This window comes from Acartia tonsa, chromosome 6 (genome assembly GCF_053477335.1).
Source record: "Acartia tonsa isolate MP-2025a chromosome 6, ASM5347733v1, whole genome shotgun sequence".
Classification (NCBI taxonomy): domain Eukaryota; kingdom Metazoa; phylum Arthropoda; class Copepoda; order Calanoida; family Acartiidae; genus Acartia; species Acartia tonsa.
The window spans coordinates 12,559,048-12,566,576 of NC_137265.1; positions in this window are offsets into that span (position 1 = coordinate 12,559,048).

Consider the following 7,529-nt stretch of genomic DNA (forward strand, 5'->3'; position numbering starts at 1 on the left):
TCTCGATCTTGATATATCTAAAGGAGGGGGGGGGGGGGGGTCAAGCAGACATAAGTGATCAACATCAGACAATATCATTTAAATTTGTTAATTTACAAACCACAATAAGTCCATACATTTATTTGTTTTTAAACAGTTGAACATTAAAAAATACAAAGTAACAATGCATTTTATATTCAATATTTAGAAGTTCAATATTACATACTTACCTTATAAAATGGATTAAAGAGAAGCTTCTATATAACAGTATACCTAATATTTGTAGGAATTAAAATAAAGTATAAAGAATAATTATTTTGGTATTATCCTCATAGAAATATCTTTTTCAATTTTGAAAAATTTTATACTCCCCCTTAGCCTCAAGGGCACCTAGAGGCCTCTAAGGGGCATAGTTACTAGAGTAATATAAAATTTTAAACAAGGACTTATGAACTTTCTGGTAATAATTATGGGGTTGTTATGCTTTCTAGATTGACACAATAAAAACTGTCCCGAATTTATATTAATTTTGAGGAACACGACTCCAGTTACGTCATATTTTTCTTTCCCGAAAAAGGGAAGGGGGAAAGAAAAAAAGGGAAGGGGGGAAGAAAAGGGGAGAAAAGGGGGTTTTCCCCATCTCTTTTGAAGAGATTTTCTTCCCCCCTTCCCTTTTTCGGGAAAGAAAAATATGACGTCACTGGAGTCGTGTTCCTCAAAATTAATACAAATTCGGGAAAGTTTTTATTGTGTCTCTAGATTGTTCTGAACTTTTACAAGAATAATTATGCAAAGTTTGAAATCTAATCTGACATGCCTATATTAAAATAAAAGCTTTCTGTCAACTAATTAACGTATGGAAGAACTAACCCTAATTATAGAAAAGCTTTGCTTTTAAAAATCTATTTGTTATATGTATATACCTTCAGATTGATGGCCTGATTAAAAGACTGATTGTTTTAAAATTTTTTCTGAAATAAAAGATGATTTAGTATAATTTAAAAATTTAAATATAAACAAGGATGAAAATATTCTCAAAGCAAAGCTGGTGCTTTCCCTCAAAGGTGTGCCAAACAAAGTGGACTTTTTTAAAATTCAATTTGTGCGGCTTGTTTTAATGGTAAGAAAATCAACACTTCCCCGCCCCCCCCCCCCCTACCTCCAAAAAATGTAATCAGCCCCCATCCCGTATTTCGTTTTGTTATCCCCTTAACATAAAAGGCTTGGACGTCCTTGCTGCCGGATTTTTCACTAATTCTAAGCCATTCTTAGGATGGAAGGATTTGGAGAATGTAAGAATTATAACAAAATGATTAAGCATGTCAAGAGGGGAATTTTAGAAATTTTTTTATAACATTTCCACCAATAATGAAAAGCTTCTTTAAAGTAGAAGTTTCTAATTTTCATGATCATACAAAAAAAATAATAACAATTTATAGTCCCTAAAATTATACAATATATTTTTGAACCATATCTAATTTTCTTATGTGTCTTTCTTTAATTTTGATTAAAGTAGGAAATTGGTTGTTGATAGATTTAATCACTATTGCCCCATCCCGTACTGAGAAGTTTTAAAGAAGGAAGTAAACATAATCACAACACAAAAAGAACTGATTCAACTAACTCTCTCTTTTGCCCCGAGACAAAAAGCTTGCATGATTCATTAACAAGGGGTCAAAGGTCATCTTGTGTTATAATCACAGTAGATTGTATATCTAAACAAAACAAAATAGTTGAGTTTGTGTAATTTAGTATCTTTAGAAACTAGCGAAAATATTTTCTGTGAACCACAAGTAAAATATTTTCATGGTTCAGTAACTCCAGGGAAGGAAAGGATAATGGCAATAAAAATAAAATATCTACCTTTCTTCTATTCTAATATACTTAAGAAAAAATCTCGCAAGTGTAAAAAACCTAGTGATTTTTTTAAGTAGGGGGGGGGGTTGTCTTTTGGCGGGGAGGGGAGTGTTGTTTTTTGGCGGGGAGGGGAGGGTTGAATATAGGGCAAAGCTCAAAGTGGCATTCTATAAAAAAATATTATTTTGAATTGAGAAATTTCTGTTTTTTTTTTGAAAAATAATACAATGACAAAGGCTTGACGTATTGCTTTTTCTTCCTTTTTATGTTTTTTTTCTTTCTCCTTTCTTTTTATAAAAACTTTACTTATTAATCTTCAATGATATTTTAAAACTTGAAATATGGTATCAAAATTATATACAACAATGATCTATCTTATTATTTTTCCTTTTTATTCTCTTTACTTTCATATTAATTTTGTTTTATTTTTCTCTAAATTCCTTCACATATTTTTTTTTCATTTTTCTTATTATTTACTGATTTCTCTAACATAATATAAATGTTTATTTGTGTTTTTTTTTACTTTTTTTTACCATCCTCACAACTCAATTTAACTAAATTAAAGTTTCAATTTTCCCTTTCACATTTAATTTGTTTTATATTCTTTTTTTTCTTTTCGTCTTCTTTAAAAAGGGGCTTCAGGAATCAAATACACTATCCCCATTTTGGTCAAGATAGTACTCCTGTAGCTCCTGGTGCATATCCTGAAAATTTTACTTCTTTTCCACCAATTTATATTTAGTTAATAATTAATCTCTTAGTATATATTATTTTATTTTGTATGAGACTAAACAGCATAATGTAAACTCTAAATTGTCGATAGATAGCAGCAATTTAGAGTATTGTATGTGCTATCTCCTAAGCTAGGGGGTACCTGGAAGCACCAAATAAACATTATTATTATTATTATTATTAATCTTTATTTATATGCATTATCCCTGTATCCCTGACTATTCAGAATGTACATGTAATATCTCAGTTTATGAAATCTGGTATAATCCCGTTTGTATTAATTGTTCCATGTAAAGTAATCATTTTATCAAATTTCAATTTCACATAAAAAAGCATATTTATATTTTGTGTCTAAACTTTAAACTAATATCAATCTATAATAGAAAGTAGAACGATGTCTGTCTGTCTTTCTGTCCGTCCGTCCGTCCGTCTGTCCCTTAAGATCTCGGTAACCACTGAACCGATCGGATTCTTCTCTTAAGGGTATATACCTATTGGTCCTGTGGTGGTTTTAAGCTATTTTCTTGGTTATAACCATCCTCCCAAGAGAAAAGAATGCCCCTCTCCCCCCTCCAAAAAAAAAATATATTTCAAATTCCAGCTCCCCACAGATGCTCTTAGATTTCTTTAAGGGCATATCATCTACTTAAGAATATAGCTGTAATAACAGATTATTAATGTTAAAGATCTTATTTAAGGATGGGTTCAGAGCAGGTTAAGGGGGAAATTATGAAAATCTAGTGTACTTTTCTTTCCCACCATGCAGAAGGCATATTTTTTTATGTGCGTGTGTGTGTTTGTTATATAGTACGCGCATCAAAAGTTTTGTACGTTACAACTTTTTGTAAAATATTAGTTGCTTCGCCCTTACCCAGGGAAGGTCAGAAATATAGCCTGAAACCACCCCCCAAGATAGTTTTACAACCCGCATGAAGATTGGTGTAACAGATAGGTATGATTTAGAAAGCGCAGCTACTATTAAATTGTTACCTGAAAGGCCAAACGTCCATTTAAAACTAGCTGATTTTTAACTTTTTGACAACAGTTTTTGTATTATATCTTTATACTATTTATCAGATTATTGGAATTTTGATTCATAGGACAACAATGTACAATATATTAACGATGCATATCTATAATCAAGTTTTAAAAATTTAGTATGTCCTTAAACAGTATCCTGTATTTAAGTAATTTTTCATCACATTTATATAAAATTTTGTTAGGACTTAAAAATTAATATTCTGCTTATTAAGTTCTGAAACTATAAGTTCGTTTGTCCTACCTTGTAATTTTAGTGCTTCACTGTTATGAATATTGTCATCTTAGTTTTTAATTTAATTAGATATATATTTTTTGCCAACAACGAGAAAGGATTGAGTGGTAGTTTCAATCGGGGTGGGAAACTTTTAGCGCCTATAAGTGGGTTTAAGTCTATATAGCAGACTTTAATAATGGTTGAAAATTGTGACTTAAAACTCAATACGTATCCAAATTTTTAGATTTCTAAGTCTTTAAAACTTTGGGTACTACCAGTGTCTCCTTGTAGTTTCTTTAAGATTTTAATTTAAAAGTATAAAAGAAGAGAAATGTATCATTACTTACCATGCAACATAAATTAACTTTTTCTATCAAGAATGACGTCATTCATTCATAGTACGTCACAAAAATAAAGTGACTTTGAAAAGTGAAAACGATTATATCCGCAGGATTCGAACCGGTTCTCAGTCATACTGAAAAAGCATGAATTGCATCGCATTACATACTGACGTATGAGGGGATGTACAGACAGACCGGAATACGAGTATAGAGTAGCTTCGGCGCAATTATATATTAATAATATAACAAAGGTATTTCTAAAAAATACAAGATTTATTAAGTAAATAAACTGGTTAGAATAGGCAGATTAATGGGATGATTATTTATTGGATATATTTAATTATGATATCAATTAAAAGCTTGGACGTCTCGTTTTCTGTACAGGACAGAAAACCACGTGCACAGGAATATGGAACTAAGACTGTCGACAACCTAGCATATAGGTATACAGTCTACCAAATGTAAGCTGGTGGTGAGATGTTCACACAAGGCCTACATAAAATCAACTAGTCCCTCAACACAGCAGGATGGAGTATAATGGCGGTTATAAGTGGAGGTCTGACTCAGCTAGAGAAGTATAGGAATGTGGACAGGGATGGAAATGCATAAACTTGAATGAAGAAGGCGCCATGCCACACTCGCCTCCTTCTGAGGGAATATGAAATATTCCCTCACAGTTGACCTGCACGCCTGCTTCTGCGGGTTGTTGTTGTACTCGCAGGTTCTTCGATTTCGGCCATAGCCTTTTTTACGATATCAACAGGATTGGGTTCTGAGGGAGTAGGACCTTCTGGAGCTTCTGGAAGCTCTGGAGCAACAGCATTCTGGAGGGCCAACACACCTTCGCAGGGAGCCTGGGCCACTGGGTCCTCAGAGACAGCGCCAGCCTGTGGGTTAACGGGCAGATCGATTCCAGATGGAAAGAGCTCGCTGATTTGAGCGTCAAGCTCTTGGTCACTGTTTTCCCCCTCTGCAGGATCAAGGACCACGGGATTGCCTTCTCTGGCGGTGGGTCTGTATTCATCAGAGCACTCAGAACCACCGTAGTGGGAAATCAGCTCAACCCCATCATCATCTGGTCGGGGTGCGTCCTCAGCGGGAAGGGATGCCTCTATGGTCGCCACATTCTGCCCAGGTACATTTACAATATTACAACGAGTATTAATATATTTAATTACCCTGTCAGAGTTTTGGTCCAACAGTCGACTAGAGGACTCAATAACAGAGGTCATTCGTGCTTTTAGCTCGACGGTCGAGTCCTCGGAGACAGTGTGAATTTTTTCGCGCAATGTTTTGCGGTTCCGCAGTAATTCGGCGGAAATTTCAATAAGGCGCTTGCCATGGTGTATGTGTGCTTTCTCAACATATGAGGCATTGTTAGCAATTTTAGATTCCAGACTTCTCTGGAAGGGGAGAAGGGCTTCTTCTATTGCTTCTTTTACGGTGGAGGATAGAACTTTTTTCCATTCCTCAGCAGTCACCCAAAAAGCTTTAGGCTCATTTTTGCTTTCTGCTAATGTCTCTTTCTTTTTAGGGGGTAATGGAGGCGGTTGAGTTTCCACCTTAGCCTTCTTGGCTGCTGGGCCGCCGCTGCCTGTTGGTGTTGGCGGTCGTTTTTCTACCGCTTTTGGGGCTGACTTTACGGCGACTACCTCTAGTTCAGGTGAGGCATTACGTTTTGGTGGCGATTCCACCCGATTTTTTTGCGGTTCCCCTCCCCTAGGTATCATATTTTGTTCCATTAAAGGCCTGACCCTAGGTCTGGCTTTATCGGGATATTCGTTGGCTTCTAAACTTTTAGCCTGCCGCAAGTTTTCTTGCTGCTCAAGGAGCTCCTTTGGAACATCTTTTCCAGCGGTGCGATAGACGTGGATCGCTTTTGAGACACACTGGAGGTCAGTGAGGTTCTCAGGGTTACGTGGCGGTTTTACTCGAGGCTGGGTGTGATACCTGTTCTCGTCAGGCTCATAGTAGGCTTCCTCATGGCCCTGGGGATAGCCATGGTTGTTGTCGTAATAATAGTCCTCTTCTGGGTAGAAGGGTGCCTCTTCATATCCACGACGGTATGAAGGGTGACCGGCCCCATGGGAGTGGTGAAAACCCCTTGGGAAATTTCGCCTGGGATATCCTAAAATAAAAATAATAAACTTAAAATTAAGGGTCTTTAATTCCTTATACCGAATAAGGAAATATTTTTACAAAGACGACCTTTAGGGACGACAATCTCATAGGTATATATGTCTGTTTATAGGTCGTCCGTTTTTTGGAGATTAGTTTTCCCCATTATTTGTAAAATCCCGTAATTCGTGTGTTTCACTCGTACCTCCTGCTTTGTACGCGTGAATTTCGGTGCAGGCTAATATGTAGATGATAAAAACGACGCATAATAACGACCCGATTCCTGTAAGGATGGCTGCTACTACAAGCACCATATGGTACCAAGTACTAGATAGGAAATCAACCACTTTATGATACGTTTGAATAAACCAGGAGTCGGTAATTTTTACTTCAAAATTATTAGAGTCCGCGGCCAATTGGCTGAGGTATAATTCCTCGGCGCTTTCTGAGAAATTAGTTTTTTCTAGGCTTTGCCAAGAATGATAAAGAAATAGGCTAATCGGTTTATCCATAAGATATTGGTTTACATTTAATATTTGCATACCCTGCCCTTGATTCCCAATGAATTTTCCTTGGTACAAATGTAAGAAAATTGGATTTTCGGAACATTTGGTCGGAGTTAGATGGGTGGTGTTAACCAATCTGCGTGAAAACGGTGATATCCCCATAGTCTTATTATTGATTGAAACTGAGAAATGACCCACAAAACAGGGTAAATTTTCTCCCACAGAAACATTGATTTTAAGGTTATTGCACTGTATTACCAGATCCAGCTCACCGAGCGCCCTAACTAACTTTTTACGATGGGTCTGAATACTACTTTTAGACAGAAAGTGGTTCTGTAAGCAGCGATTTTCGGGGACAATTAATTTACTATATTGTTGGTAGGAATAAAAAATCTCTAGTGGTAGCATGTCATCTTTTTCCTTAGCGTTTAAAAGTGGAAAATATGGTTTTACAGAGTTTGTGAACCATACCATTAAGTTATCAATATTAGTTTTGTAATAAGATAATTCAGGAATTAGATTTTCAAAATGTCTTTTATCTTTAAGTTCTAACGCTAGCGTAATTTGGGGATCGATCACTAGATATTTTTGGTCACCCTGTTCTCCTTCAAATGTAAACAATGAAATATTAAAGATGTCTACCGTTCGCCAAGAAGAAGTGAATTTTTGTGCGTTATCAGATTTATCATCCGAGATAATTCGATCGTAGCCTAATCTAAGATTGTGATCTAGACAATTGTT